Raw genomic sequence first — 16,518 nt, 5'->3', positions numbered from 1 at the left:
CCAATCTTTTGCCATGATTCCTCATTGATGAACCCAAAAGGCAGTCATAAGACATGTAAGCTCACTGATGTGATTTTTACAGTTCAGGTAACCTGAAAGAGGATAGAATAGGGACGAGTGGCTCTGGAAGTACACAAAATATATCCAGTATATTTAACCTCATTATATGCAGGTTATCACTGCTTTCTACTTCTGAGTTGTTTGGTGATGGTAATAGGTCTGAAATTGTTTTATATTATGTGACATTATTTGTTATGAAATAGTGTTATGCAAAATGATTTGTACCTAATACAGTGCTGCTGTAATTTGCATGTATTTGTGTTTAAATGTATGTTTATATGTCAATATAATATAGATGTGATGTGTTTGTGACCATATATGATAAAGCAGAGATTTAAAAAAGGAAAAAATCACCTCTCACTGTAGGCACTTTCTCACTGAAGTACCACCTGGGCTTCCGTATTTTCTTTACATAATTACTGGTTTAATTTTTCTTAATGTATATATCTCCTTTAGTAAATTTCAAACATAATACTCATATTTTTTCTTCTTTACATTTAAGCATATAGACGACCAAATATAGGGTATGTATATTGTGCATTGTTTTTATTTTTGATTTACACAAATACACATGCATACACACCTAGTGTATGTTTATTCATGTGACGATTTTGATATTCTTATTTATTTCTAATATAAGTACGACCTAATAAATGAATTGGTAATTATTTTTAATGACATTTACTTTTGTTAAATAGTTTGTAGATTAATATAAACACATTTCAATTTCGTTTGCTTTCTAAGTTAATTGGAAGATTCTACAATTAATTTTTAATGGAGGTTTTATGTCAACAATTATTCGTTACTTCTATTTGCACTTTGTTCACAGAAGACTTAATATAATTTACCTAATCCAAATATACCTCCTTATTTCATATAAAATGTTATGATTCTTGTCTCCCCATCAATTGAATCAGGAACCTAGGCAATGTTGGCTTTAACACTAGAAAGCGTAGTAATTTTTAGATTGCTCCTAATAGAGGACAGTATTTTCCTTAGATCACTGCTACTTGCTCCTGGCTTATGATTAGATCATCTCTACCACTTTTCTGACAACTAATTTATCTAGCTGTGAGAAGTAGCTTTACCAAGGAATCAACTATGTTATTTTAAAGTGTAGGCAGGGTAAAAATTTCAGTATTTTTCATCCTTACCAATTCCCAAAATCTAAGTGCTGATGTTTTCAGACAAAGGAAGTACTAAGGGAGGATTTGGAAATATCCATCCCAGGAACTATTTTAGAATAGCATAGAATTACAACTATTTCTGGTGTAGGTATATTCATGCTTGAAAATGTAGCTTCTCATTTTCACTCTCTTTAAAAAAAAAAGATTTTTTGTCAGTTGTTTAGAATTTTTTAAAGTAATAATGAAAGAGGAAGATAATTATAGAGAACTAGTATGTAAACATAAATATAATGAAAACCTAATGAAGAGACAGGCTATTTGCTTGATTAGTGTTAGGATAGTACTGGTAAACTAAATGTCTTTTAGAATAGAGACCACTCAGAATTAAGCATATCATAACCATTAAATAATTTCACACTATTTAACTTTTAGGTATTGACCTCTTGGTGAATTAACCTTGGATCATGTTCAGATTTCTCAGAAGAAAAGTTTTGAAAATAGTTTTGCAATACAATATTATCAGACAGTAGTACTTAAAGCACACTGTGAAACCCAATGTTGAACTTCTTTTTCCACTCTCAAAATAACAAAACAAATAATGTGGAGGCTATGTATGAGTCAGGGTAGGGCATATATGGGATATCTCTGTACGTTCCTTTCAATTTTGCTGTGAACCTAAAACTGTTCTAAAAAATAGTCTCTAAAATTAAAAGAACAGGTAAATATTTATTTAAAAATTTTAAAATATATAATTACAATAAAGATCACAGATTTTTTTCTCATAGGACTAGATAAGAATGGAAATAGCTAGCTGCAAGCCAGGTAGTAGCCTGGAATCTGCTATGCTCTGGGTCTAAAATGGGAAAATGGATGGGAGTCTGATTCTTGAAGTAATAATAATAAAAAAGACTGACAATGCACTGGGTATATAGTATTGCGCAATAAATTATATATATATATATATATATATACACTTTGAAATTTGATATAATTGTTTATTAATTCCAGGAGATTTTTGTCGTTTTTGTTGTTTTTGCTTCTTTGGGATTCTCATCATAGACAGAAAATATCTATGAACAAAGAAAGTTTTATTTCTTCCTTTCCAATATATATACTTTTTTTTCCTTTTCCTCATCCTATTGCATTATCTGGGACTGCCACTATGATGTTGTATAGGGTTAGTGGGAGGACATCCTTGCCTTGTTCTTGATTTTGGCTGGAAATATTGCAATTTCTCACTATTGACTGTGAGATTATTTGTAGTTTTTCATAGATTTTTTTTATCAAGTTTAGGCATTTAACTTCTATTCCTGGGTTGCTAAGATTTTTTTTTTTTTAAATCATGATGGATGTTCAGTTTTGTCAAAATCTATTCATTTTGTCTAAATCTATTGATATGACTATGTGATTTTTCTTAATTTAGCTCCTTGATGAGATTGTTTCAATTAATTGATTTTTGAATAATTAACCAGCATTGTATACCTGGAATAAAACCTAGTTGGTCATGTTGCATAATAATTTTCATACATTTCTGGATTCCATGTTTTAGTATTCTGCTTTAGATTTTTTGCATGTATGCTCATGAAAGATACTGGTTTATAGTTTTTCTTTCTAGCATCGTTTCTGGTTTGGGTATTAAGGTAATTCTGGCTTTATAGGATTAGTTAGAGTATTCACTATGCTTCTATTTAATGGAAGAATCTGTAGAGCACTGGTATAATTTCTTCCTTAAATGTGTGGTAGAATTCCCCAGTGAAACCATCTGGGCCTGGTGCTTTCTGGTTAAGAATGTTAATATTATTAATTCAATTTACTTAATAGAAATGCACCTATTTAGTTGGTAGAGCATGGGACCCTTGATCTCACAGTCATAAGCTGGAGCCGTATGTTGGGCACAGAGACTACAAAAAAAAAAAAGTATTCAGATTGTCTATTTCTTCTTGTGTGACTGGGTAGATTGTGTCTTTCAAAGAATTGGTCCATTTTAGGTAGGTTGTCAAATTTGTGGATACAGAGCTGTTATATTATTATTTTTAAATACCTTCTACAGAGATTATTGGATGTAAAAATTACAATTTTCATTTAAATTCCAGTTGTTTAACATACAGAAAAAAATTATGGACTATTTCCTTTTCATAATATCCTTAAAAATAAAGAATAAAATTATTTTCAAGTCTTTGGAAAGCTAAAGGACCGGGCATAAATTACAATTTTTAATGAAAAAAATACTTTTAAATAACACTTGATATGCAACAAAACAAATTTGAACTTTTATTTCACTGCATAATTAGTGGGGAAATGGATGACAAAACTCATGTTGCATATTTGAGATACATATTATATTGCCCATTAAGATCCATAAGAATATCTTCAGATCAACGAATAATAATATTCAAAATATAATATGCTATTTTATTATACTTTTGAAAGTCAGATCACACTTCAAATATTATCAAACCTAGATGATAAAGATTCATGGAGTTGCATAATGGAAAAATTTTTGTTGTAGAATCAGATAGGGACCTCTACTTCAGATCAAGATGGTAAACAAAGTAATAGACTTATCCTTCTGCTTTAAACAGATAGAAGAACAAGAAAAATACAATCAACCATGTATCTCATATATTAGAAAAGCAGTACTAAATGCCTATAAATTCCCAGAGAAAGAAAGAAGACATGATGGACTCTAGGATTATAACAGTTTACTGATTAGATGCAGTTTTCAAAAGAAAGAAGTAAAAATTCAGCTAAAAGAGTATCGGAGGGGAAAGAGATTCAAAGTTGGAAATCTCCAGATATCTCAAGAGAGGGCCCCTAGAGTCTTGACCTGAATATTGATCTGTGCATAAGGGCAAAGTGTCTAACATCCAGGAAGAGACCATCAGAAAGGAACAGTACAGAGCTCAGGGAGTTGGGAGTGGTTCATGTTGTCACAAGGTAGATGAGAAAGACATTGAAGTGCACAGGGCATGAGGTAAAACATATAGAGAGGTGTCTCTTTAGTAATAGCTAAATTGGCCCTAGATTATAAACTTTCTTACATCTACACTAAACAAAATTTATAGGGGCTCCTGGGTGGCTAAGTCAGTTAAGCGTCTGCCTTCGGCTCAGGTCATGATCCCAGGGTCTTGGGATGGAACCCCGCATCCAGCTCACTGCTCAGCAGGGGGCCTGCTTCTCCCTCTCCCTCTGCTGTTCCCCCTGCTTGTGCTCGCTCTCTCTGTCAAATAAATAAATAAAATCTTTTTAAAAATTTATAAGCCAGCTTGAAAAGTACCCTATGTATTTAAAGTATGTAATGGCATATCCAAGCTTCAATACTACTTAAAGGAATTACAACAAAATTCAGGTAGCAACAATATAAAATTCATAGTCTATCATCTTATCAAAACTTCTAGTCACAAAAAGGAGGGAAATATGGCCGTGATCTAGAGATAAATAAATCTGTAAGAACAAATATACATTAAATTGATGGTGCAATCTGGGAAAGGAAGTCAACAGTTATTGTGAATAGGCCACAAATGTTCAAGAAGGTAGAGGGAACTCGTACTACAATGAGAATAAAACAGATGATATAAAAATGACACACATCGAGCTCCAATATTCTTACTGACTTACTGTCTCTTTGTTTTAATTATTATTGACAAAGTGGTGGTGTGTGCTCTGATTATTTTATAGGCTGTAAGCTTTGCTACATATATATTGATACTCCGTTATTCAGTACATAAATATTTAGGATTTTTTTTAAGATTTTTTATTTATTTGACAGAGACACAGCAAGAGAGGTAACACAAACAGTGTTGTGGGGGCAGTGGGAGAGGGAGAAGCTGGCTTCCTGCGGAGCAGAGAGCCCGATGCAGGACTCGATCCAAGGACCCTGGGATCACGACCTGAGCTGAAGGCAGACGCTTAATGACTGAATCACCCAGGCGCCCCAAATATTTAGGATTTTTATGTCTTACTTAATTTACCACTTTATTATTCGGAAATGACCATTTTCATTTCTTATGACATTCTTTGCTTTGAAATCAGTTATTCTGATATTAATATAGCCACTTCAGTTTCATTGTTTGAATAATGTTAGCAGGTTAATATTTTCCTATCTTTTTATTTGTAATCAATTTTCTTCTTTATGTTTAAGTTTTAGTAAGCAACATATACGTGGGCCTAACTCTCTTACCTGATTTGAAAAACATCTACTGTTTGATTGGCTTGTTTGCTATTTACATCTAATGTGAATACTGATATGGCTTGATATATGTCTACAATCTTGATGTGGTTTTCTATTTGTCTCAACTTTTTTTCTTATTTTTTTGTTTTACTTTTTTTTTCTATTGAGTTTAAAACAATTTGCAAGTAAGTTACTGGAACTGATGAGAGAATTTGGAAGGTCAGAAGGATATATTTTCAATATATAAAAACAAAAAAAATATATATACACACTATTAATGAACAATTGTAAAATAATATAAAAATTTAATGCCTTATAGCATAAGGTATTGATAATATGTATAATTTGTATAATGAGTTATAAGATATAGTATATATTACTATTAGTATAATATAATATTAGTATAAGGTATAGTATAAAGCTTATATAGTAGTATCAAAAACATATCCTTACGATTAATTCTAACTAAATATGTGCAAAATTTCTGGGCTGAAATTACATATTTTTTACATATATATGTAAGGAATTTTAAAAAGCCTATATAGCTGGAAAAAATTCTTACAACTTAGTAATAACATGACAAAGACAATTTTAAAATGGGTAATATGTGTGAACCATCATTTTACTAAAAAGGAAAAAGTACATTTAAAAATCATCATCATTCAAATAATCATTTCAAAACACCATTATACATCTATTAGAATTGCTACAATTAAAATAGTAGCCAATACCATTTACTAGAATCCTTCACTTGTTCAGTACTTTTTTTCACACCATATTTTGTCTATAGACATTGTAGTTAGCAAGCCATCACCTTTACAATTTCACCTAAAATTGGCACCTATGATGTAGTTCAAATTTAGAGGGGTTTTTCACATTAAAAATGTAACATAATATTGATATCTAATATGAGGTGAAAGACTGATAAGCTTTAATCACTAGTTTCTATTTATTATTCATCAAGTGATTTAATAAGTACCTGTCAAACACCCACCACACACTAGGCAGTATCCCAGCACTAAGAATACGTCAGTGAATATAATGGACAAAATGACCCTGATCACATCAAGTCTAGGGCTTAGTCAGGGAAGAGGGACAAGAGTAAAGCATGGATAGGTAAAAGGGAGTGGGGGCTGGGGTCCTCAACAGGGTTTACAGAAAACCTGAGAAGATGGAATTTGAAGGGTGGCCGGAAGGAGAGGGCTTGAGTAGTGCAGATGTTGAAGTCCAGACAGAACTTCGTACTGCTGAAAAATGTCAGTGACAAAGGTGACATTTTATAAGTTAATGGGTATTAAGAAGGGCACGTACTGCATGGGGCACTGGGTGTTCTACGCAAACGATGAATCATGGAACACTACATCAAAAACTAATGATGTGATGTATGGTGATTAACATAACATAATAAAAAAATCATAACAAAAAAATAAATGTAGACCTTGAATACTTGATTTTAACATTAATGTAATTCAGTGTATGCATGCGCTACATTCATATTGCAGATGGGGGGAACTACTCTCTTTCAACTACCATTTCATCCTGTTAATTATTTCAGTAGATTTGCCGATTTTCATTTTTCTGTGGTAATCATGATCATCGTTATTAATATGAATTTATTCTAAGGGCAACTGGAGCAAAATCTCATGTGGGATGTTTAAATTCTCTCATTTGTAAGTTCAAGTAGATGGTAAAAATGGCCCACTATTCTATTAAACTGCTGTAACCTAAGGCAAGCTGTTCTGAAAATCACTGGGTGGGAATTAACTACCAAAATAAAGGTGAAGACCTGTTAGTCACATTTCACAGGATACACATGAATACATCTTCTTCAAAATTAAGACTAATTTCCCTAACTGCTGAACCAGAAATGGCTAGAAATCTGCCTGATATTCCATTTATAATCTCAGACACAGTAAATTTATGAGTATGTCACTTCATTATGTTTGCTATGTAATGCATGCATTTTTAATACTATATATTGTTTAGAAATTCGTTCTGCTGTAAATTCCTGAGGCTTTATTCTACAAATTTTACATATTAGGACTTATCATGAACTTTTTATGATAAAATAGTCCTCAGAATTTTTAGGTCCCAGCTTCTGTTATACATTTTAATTATATTTAAAATAATATAATTTATATTTATAATACAATAACATATTTCAAATAGTGTATGCTTGATAGGATTTTCAGTTTTTACATATTGCAATATTTTGTAGAAGTGAAGTGAAAATGAACAATTAACTAAAGTAAGCTAACTGAATTTGTTAACGTATTAACCTTTTAATTCTAAATTAAGTATTTACAAGTGCTAGGATAACAGACAAATTTACCCTTTGCATCAGACTCTAACTATGGCTGAGCCCTAAGTTACTAAATGCTTTCTCTTCACTTCTAGGATTTTTGTTTGGGTTATTATAATCATTGTTGGTGCTATTGTTGTTGTTGTTGATGATATGGAGTAGTAGTATTTTGATTCCTTTTAGGCTCTGTTAGAAAGCAGGAAATTCCAGCTGGGCTCACCTACCTTTTTCGGCACTAGAAAAAAGTTAGCATGGAATGCAACATGAAAATGTCAACAATATTTTACCTGAACTATAAAGACATTTGTTTAAATACTTCACGTAATTATCTTCATTTTGACAAGGTCCAAAGTCCCCTTTAACTCTCAATGCATATGTATAATCAAAGAGAAAACCTAATTTTCAAATCTTCTCTTTTTCCTTCCTTTTAAAGAGAATACAATGCTAAAACAACACAAAAGCTGTGCAAAACTAAGAATAAAAAATCAAATAAACAGTTTTTTTCTTAGGAGTAGAGGACAGTATAAAATCAATAATTTAACTTATTCCAAAATGAGTAGAGAGAAGAGAGAAAAAGAGAGGAGAGATAAACATGAAAATAAATAATGACTACAATCTGTCTTCAGAGAGGAAAATATTATTTTAAGTATGTTTATTCTTTGGGTAATATGTTCACCTGATACAAAATTCAAAAATTATAAGAGTATGGAATAAAAAGTGTCCCTCCCTGATCCCTAGTCACTCAGTTTCCCTACCTGATGGCCACCCAAGGTTTTCAGCTTTCAGAAATACCCTATGGATAAATACCTAGTAGTGCAATTGCTACTAGGGTAGTTCTATTTTTAATTTTTTGAGGAACCTCCAGGTTGTTACCCAAAGGATACAAAAATACTGATTGGAAGGTGCAAATACACCCTGATGTTTATAGCGGCATTATCAATATTAGCCAAATTATGGAAAGAGCCCAAATGTCCATCGACTGATGAATGGATAAAGAAAAAGTGTATGTATGCATATATATAACACAATGGAATATTACTCAGCTATCAAAAAGAATGAAATCTTGTCATTTGCAATGATGTGGGTGGAGCTAGAAAGTATTATGCTAAGAGAAATAAGTCAGTCAGAGAAAGACAAATGCCATATGATTTCACTCATATGTGGAATTTAAGAAACAAAACAGGTGAACATAGGGGAAGGGAAAAAAAAAGAGAGAGGGAAGCAAACTGTAAGAGACTTTAACTATAGAGAAAAAACTGAGGGTTGATGGAGGGAGGTGATGGGGAATGGGCTAAATGGGTGATGGGTATTAAGGAGGGTATTTGTTGTGATGAGCCCTGGGTAAGTGATGAATCACTGAATTTACTTCTGAAACCAGTATGACCCTATATATTAACTAACTAGAATTTAAATAAAAAACTTGAGACAAAAAAAAAAGAAATGCCCTACCCCTGTACAGTGATGTACACATATATTTTTATTTTCCTATTCGAATGGTAACATGTTATGCATATTTTAGTTTGTTTTACAATTTATATCTTATAAATCATCCCATATCAATACAGGAAGAACTTGTATTTTAGAAGCATCTATATCTGTTTCTGTATTTTATACTCTATTTAATATTATATTGTTGATTTTTTGCTTAGTATTTTAAAGAAACTTGCACATATTAAAGAAATCACTCTTTTATTTGTTACATGATTTGGAATCTTTTTTCTAGTTATCATAAACCATTTTCCCAGACAGAATTGCATTACTGTTTGTTTGGTCAAAATTATTAATATATGTTATTTTACTATTTTGCATCTTATATTTAGAAAAGCCTTTTCCATTCCAATAATAATGACAGCAAAAATATCTTGTGAGTTATGTTTGCACATTTAGAGTCTTTTTATACATGTGCCTTTGAAAAATGGAATTAATTTTTTGTTAAGTTTCACTTATATTTTTAGATATATATGAAGTTATCCCCAAACTATCTACTTATAACCTTTCTTATGTCATTATATTTTAAATGTTACTTCTAATGTATAATAAATCTCATATTTACTTGGGTATATTTTCTGACTTTCTACTCTTTTACATTGTTCTTTTCATCTATTTATGTGTTAATTACTACAGTGTAGCTCTTAAATGTATTTTAATTTCTTGAAGAGGTAGGCTTGTACCACCTTATTATTAATTTTTTTGAAAAACATATTAGCCAATATTGCATTTTAATTTATTCACATAGATTATTTTAAATAAAACTGATTAGTTTTTAAAAGTTGTGGTAATCAGTTTATAGTTTAACATAAGTAGATTTGATATGAGATTGTCTCTCTATTCAAATACCTGGAATCCTTTCCATTATTTTCCACATTTGGAGTGCAGGATCAGTAATGAGACAGGTTTTATATTTTAATATTTTGCTTATTTGGTCTTACACATACTTGTTTTAAGAATTATCATAAATGAGGATTTTTCTCGTTATGTCTTTTAAATGATTTCTGTAGATCTAATGAGACTATTTTAAAATATTATTTACATAACTACTTTGTTTTATATATTTTAATTTTCTTGGATTTTCAAAGTACACAACTTTCAAATAACACAATCAGTATCAAGACCTTTTAGGGAATGTAGGAAAAGACATACTTATCCAGGCTCAAGTGTGACTAAGAACCAATCATCATATGGCTGGGAGTGATACATCTCGTATATAGCATAAGCAGGACCAGAAGTCACAGGAAAGCTGAACTAACAGATATCCAGACCTTCTTGTCTTTGTAATTTTCAGCATTATGAAGTAGGCAACACTAAATTTGTTTTTGTATTTTATTATGCAGTCTTGACCTCCGTTTCCGACCTGGGCCAGTTCACCCCTCCTTAGGCAACCTGGTGGTCCCCTGCTCCCGGGAGGTCACCATATTGATGCAGAACTTAGTGCGGACACCGGATCGGCATAGCGCACTACAGCCCAGAACTCCTGGGCTCAAGCGATCATTCCGCCTCAGCCTCCCGAGTAGCTGGAACTACAGGCTCGCTCTACCGCGCCCGGCTATTATGCAGTCTTGAAAAATTTTCTGGCAATTTAGAATAGACTTGCTTGACATATGATTCTTTTTGATAAAATTCTTATTTTAGAATATATATATTTAATATTTAAAATTAATATGAAATAGGGGCACCTGGGTGGCTCAGTCGGTTGAGTGTCTGCCTTCAGCTCAGGTCATGAATCCAGGTCCTGGGATCCAGATGCGAGTTTTGCTCTCTGCTCAGCAAGCAGTCTGCTTCTCCCTCTGCCCCTCCCCCTGCTCATGCTCTCTCTCTCAAATAAATAAAATCTTTAAAAATTACTATGAAATATATAGAATTGGTATTTAATTAGTGATTACACTTTAAAAAATCCCATTTGAAAGTAATTTTAAAGATTTTATTTATTTATTTGACAAAGAGTGAGCAAGCAAACACACAAGCAGGGGTAGTTGGTAGACAGAGGGAGAGGGAGAAGCAGACTCTCCACTGAGCAGGGAGCCGGATGCAGCACTCGATCCCAGGACCCTGGGGTCATGATCTGAGCCAAAGGCAGATGCTTAACCTACTGAGCCACCCAGGTGCCCCTCAAACGGGATTTTAATATTAATGTAAACTATACTAAGCAGAAAAAACATATTTATAAATTTATATTTAGCTACAGTCAAATGGACATCACTATATATATATACTGTGTTTTGAATTGTTGAAATGATTTAAATAGAAACAAATTTCAGTTTTAAAAAATCATTTCAGCATCCCTCAGTTTGTTTCCTGAGATTAAGAATTCCTCATATCAGATATCTGGGTGGCTCAGTCTGTTAAGTGTCTGCCTTTGGCTCAGATCATGATCCCAGGGTCCTGGGATCGAGTCCCACACTGGGCTCCTTGCTCAGCGGGGAGCCTGCTTCTCCCTCTGCCACTCCCTCTGCTTGTGCCCCCCCGACAAATAAATAAAATCTTTAAAAAAATATTTCAGATTAATTGGCATTATTGAATAAAGTGAGTGGTTAGACATTTGTAGCATATTTCTTTCCTTCCTTCCTTCCTCTCTTTTTCTTTCTTTTTCTTTCTTTCTCTTTCTCTCTTTCTTTCTTGCTTTTCTCTTTCTTTCTTTCTTTCTTTCTTTCTTTCTTTCTTTCTTTCTTTCTTTCTTTCTTTCTTTCTTTCTTTCTTTCTTCTTTCTTTCTCAACTTAATAGCTAAAAAACTCTTCCAACTCTCACAGTAGAAGCTGGAAATTTCAGACACTTGCTTTCCTCACCACTTTTATGTCTAGAGTACAGGTACCTGATCCTACTTCAGCAGAAGCTTTGAGGGAAAAGCAGGAAGGGACATATTCCATCTGACATGTATGGCAAGAGAGAATATGCCTTCACTCAGTTTCTAGAGGCAGGAGTGATTCTGACTCTAACAATACCTAGTATTATCATTAGGTGATCTTAGCTTCAGGGTCCAACTGTGCGGGGTTATTGTGCAACCACCAACAGTGGTATGTGTGTCAAAACTTCTGCAACACAATCTGAAGGTGGTATTCCTGGCTGTGTCATCTTTAAACCTAAATCTCTGGCTCTCTTGCTGATTCTGTGAACTTTCAAGCATCCTTTAATAAATTACCATGCCTAATAAATTAGCTAGATTCTGTTCCAATTGCTTTTGTTAAAAAGTGCTAAATATCTATACTATAAATAAGTATTTCTTAACCTTCGCACTATTGATATGTCAGACTATATAATTCATTGTTGGGAGCTAGGGAGTGGTTGCCCTCTGCATTATGGGATATTTATCAGCCTTCACCTACTAGTGCCAATAGCATATTCCCATTTGTGCCAACCAAAAATGTCTCAAAGACATTGCCACATTTCTCCTGAGATGGAATTGCCCCCACCTCAACTGACAACCACTACTACAAATATATTGATAGTTAACAGAAAGGAAAATTGGATGATATGATACATACTGGGAGATTTTCTCATTAAATAGATTTGTATTTCAGTAAATATGAAAAGATAATCCTTCAAAATCTTATAATCATGAGGTTAAACTAATTGAAACTACTTATAAAATTTAATATAAAATATATATTTTATTAAAAGAACACAAGTGAGATACATTTTATCTCAGAGTAAAATCTGAAATTCTCCAGTGAGTAGTTCACAGAGCATATTAATGTTCTTTGCTGTTCCTACTATTATTATTAGAGATTTAAAATTAACAATAATAATTGCCAAGAATATTAAATCAATATTTTATATTCTGTTTCTCAATTCTGTGACTTTTGCACAAAATAATTTCTAGTTTATTACCAATTCCTAAATATATAATTGCTATGGCTATATAACAGATTAATAGATTAATTGATTAATAAATTAATACTCTTTGGTGACTTAACCATGCTATATATTTGAACATTTGAATCATTTCCATTTTTTGGTCACTATTATAATAACATGAATACTTCCTTTCACAGTACTTTTTTATACTTTCTAGATTTATTTCCTCAGAATATCCAAAGCAAATTTGCCAGATTAATAAATGTAGAATATTTAAAGCTCTTAAAACAACTTGTGTAAGTATATGTTAGTAGTAGTGTTATTCTAGTTTTGGTCTACAATGTATAGGAATTGCTAGTTTACTATGACCTTAGTATAATCAGATTGCTTTCTATTATTTACAACAGTTGATTCTTTATGTAAATGTTTTTGGCTTAATACCAGAATAAAACAGTATAGTCAAATTACAAGGTTTAGCAGATATTTTAAGAAATTAATAGATTATTATTTGTGGGACCTAAGACATTCAATACTGCTATCTACCTACCTTTCAATACTTTTTCTATGGATAAATTATATATATGGATATATCATATATATTATATAATACATATCTCTCTATCATCTCTCTATTATCTATCTATCTATCTACATACTTACACACACAGTAATATTAATGGTTCTTTGGTTTGCCCCTAAGGTGAAGTATGGTACCTCAAGAAATAAAAAAAAAAACCAAACACATAATTTGTTGATTTAGAATTGAAAGATTATGAAATAAAAGAGAAGATTAAACAAGAACAATACACTGATGGTTTTATTAAGAGATCTGTTGAGTAATTTGCCATTTTTTTCTGTGTAGAGTAGGGTCATGAAACTATGGCACTTCACTTTCTGAGAAAATATTTCCCCAAAGGTTGATAAATTACTTTATGGAAAAGCATGAATATGATTAATTTACTCTCACTTGGGGGTTTGGTTCTCAGTCTTACAGTTAAAAATTATATTTATCTGTCCAATTAGAAATTAGTAGACCTCAGTAAAGTGTGCATATAAACAAATTTACATGAGAATGATGAATGGAAAGCAAATTGAATACAAAATAGAAGGATGTATCTTCCTAGTGACTTAAATGTTCATATTTCTTATTGAGGATAGCATCACACTCTAAAATTAGGATATACTGCAACTCTATTAGTAAACAGTTGCTTTTGCATACAGGAGTAGACAAAGTAATTCTTACATATTCTTGTCTCATGTTTGTTTTTTTGTTATTTTTTTTACCCCATGTATAGAGCTAAATGCTTATTTCTCAATTTAAATGAGAAATTTTCTTCTTTAAATATTTTCAATATCACTAATCTCAAATTCAAAGAACCAATAATTAATCAGATCTGGAAATCCCTTATTTTCATGAGTTTTTCCTGTTATTTAATTTATTTTTTTTAGAGATTTAATTTAATGTATTTATTTGACAGAGAGAGACACAGCGAGAGAGGGAACATAAGCAGGGGGAGTGGGAGAGGGAGAAGCAGGCTTCCTGCTGAGCAAGGAGTCTGATGTGGCGCTCGATCCCAGGACCCCAGGACCATGACCCCAGCCGAAGGCAGACACTTAACAACTGAGCCACACAGGTGCCCCTTTCCTGTTATTTTAAAAATCCTCCTTGCTAGGGGTGTTTGGGTGGCTCAGTCAGTTAAGTGTCTGCTTTCAGCTCAAGTCATGATCCCAGGGTACTGGGATTGAGCCCCTTGTCAGGCTACCCTCTGAGTGGGGAGCCTGCTTCTCCCTCTCCCTCTGCTTGCAGCTCCCCCTGCTTGTACTCTCTCTCTCTCTGTCAAATAAATAAATAAAATCTTTTTAAAAAATCCTCCTTGCTAAAAAAGTCAATTTACTGCGTATCGTTATAGGTGTATTTTTTTTTAAGATTTTATTTATTTAATTGACAGAGAGAGAGAGAGACAGCGTGAGAAGGAACACAAGCAGGGGGAGTGGGAGACGGAGAAGCAGGCTTCCCGCAGAGCAGGGAGCCTGATGCGGGGCTTGATCCCAGGACCCTGGGATCATGACCTGAGCCGAAGGCAGATGCTTCACGAACTGAACCACCCAGGCGCCCCTATAAGTGTATTTTTAAGTGTACAATTCTGTAGCAAGTGTCAAGTGGCTGAATTTGAATATAAATTGTATAAGTTTATTATGGTTAGAATATGAATATTGGTTTTGGTTATATTAGAGTTAAAGCTAGAAAATACCAAATGAAGTAAGTATAAAGAAGTTTTTACTATCTTTATTCTCATACCCATCCATTAGGTAGCATATTGAGACCAAATGTTCAGGAACTTAAGAAGAGATGTCTTTGCCAATAGAAGTAACGTTTTTGCCAAAATGGCATGAGAATTGTGCATGTCAGTACATCTTAAAAATTATGATTTTTTTCACACACACACACAAAAGACAAATTGAGAAGTTTGGAACTCGAGCTTTTCTCAAGAGAAGAGAAAAGCTTTGTCTTGAAAACTCTATAGAGTTGCTTTGATTCACAATATATACTTTTGGTAAGAGCACAGACTTACACAAAAACATATGGAATTAAATTCTTCCTCTCTTCTTTATTTACACATATTGTCAAGCCACTTTTTCAATCTATACGACCTTAATTTTGTACTCTATGGAATGATGTCTGACTACTTATATTCTAGGCAAATTTTGTAATTTGAAATATTTTATATGATGCTTTAGGTGTCTTTTATTTGACAGACGATCAGCATTCAAGAATTATCAGTTGTCATTATCACTATTATTTTCATATTAAATAAAGAGGTGACAATGAAGCCTGGAAATAGTCTAGAACACCTATTCCTGATACAGAGAGAAAAGCAAAAACATAGTACAGTGGCATTTGACCAGAATCATTCATATATTTTTATTATGTTTTAATGTAGTTCTTGGAAGAACTGAAAATTAGGCTACTTGCCTTTATCATGCAAAGCAACACTTAGACATCTCTCTGGGTAGTCAAACCCCAATACCATCACCACCAGAAAGGAATTTCTATTTAGGGGGGGTTCTTCTGGAAACTTCACAGGCTCTTATAAATCGAAGACCTTCATGATTTGAAATGCGAACATTTGAGAAAGAATTTTCACTTATCATTATCACTAATTGCTTTTTATGTCAATCTGTATTCATATTCAAGACTCTAATAATCTTGAAATTCATTTTACCTACTTACAGGATAATTGGCAATTTAATTAACAGAGACATTCCTTTTGGTTTGTTGTGGTAAAATATACATAAAATTTACAGTTTGACCATTTTTAAATATACAGTTTTGTGGCATTAAGCATAGTCCCATCGTCATGCAACCATCAGCATCATTCTTCTCCAGAATTTGTCTTCCCAGTTAAGTGCTAATTCCCTTCAGTCCTCCCGCTACCCCCTGGTGACCATCATTCTACTTTATGTCTCTGTGAATTTGTTACTCTAGGAACCTTATACAAAATCAATCATGCAACTTTGTCCTTTTCTGATTGACTTATTTCACTTAGCTAATATTTTCAATGTTGTA

The 16,518-nt window shown here is 32.7% G+C and overlaps 2 pseudogenes; one reads left to right on the top strand and one right to left on the bottom strand.

Moving 5' to 3' along the window:
• Positions 1 to 10,720, top strand: part of LOC114205715 (pre-mRNA-splicing regulator WTAP-like) — a 91,376-nt pseudogene extending 80,656 nt beyond the window's left edge.
• Positions 10,435 to 10,704, bottom strand: LOC148163893 (signal recognition particle RNA; annotated as a pseudogene).
• Positions 10,721 to 16,518: the final 5,798 nt, after the last annotated feature.

The sequence above is a fragment of the Eumetopias jubatus genome, unplaced genomic scaffold (assembly GCF_037043125.1).
Source record: "Eumetopias jubatus isolate StellerSeaLion01/CBP00866 unplaced genomic scaffold, mEumJub1_p1.0 scaffold_7, whole genome shotgun sequence".
NCBI classification, from domain to species: Eukaryota; Metazoa; Chordata; class Mammalia; order Carnivora; family Otariidae; genus Eumetopias; species Eumetopias jubatus.
This window is presented reverse-complemented; position numbering and strand designations above follow the sequence as displayed.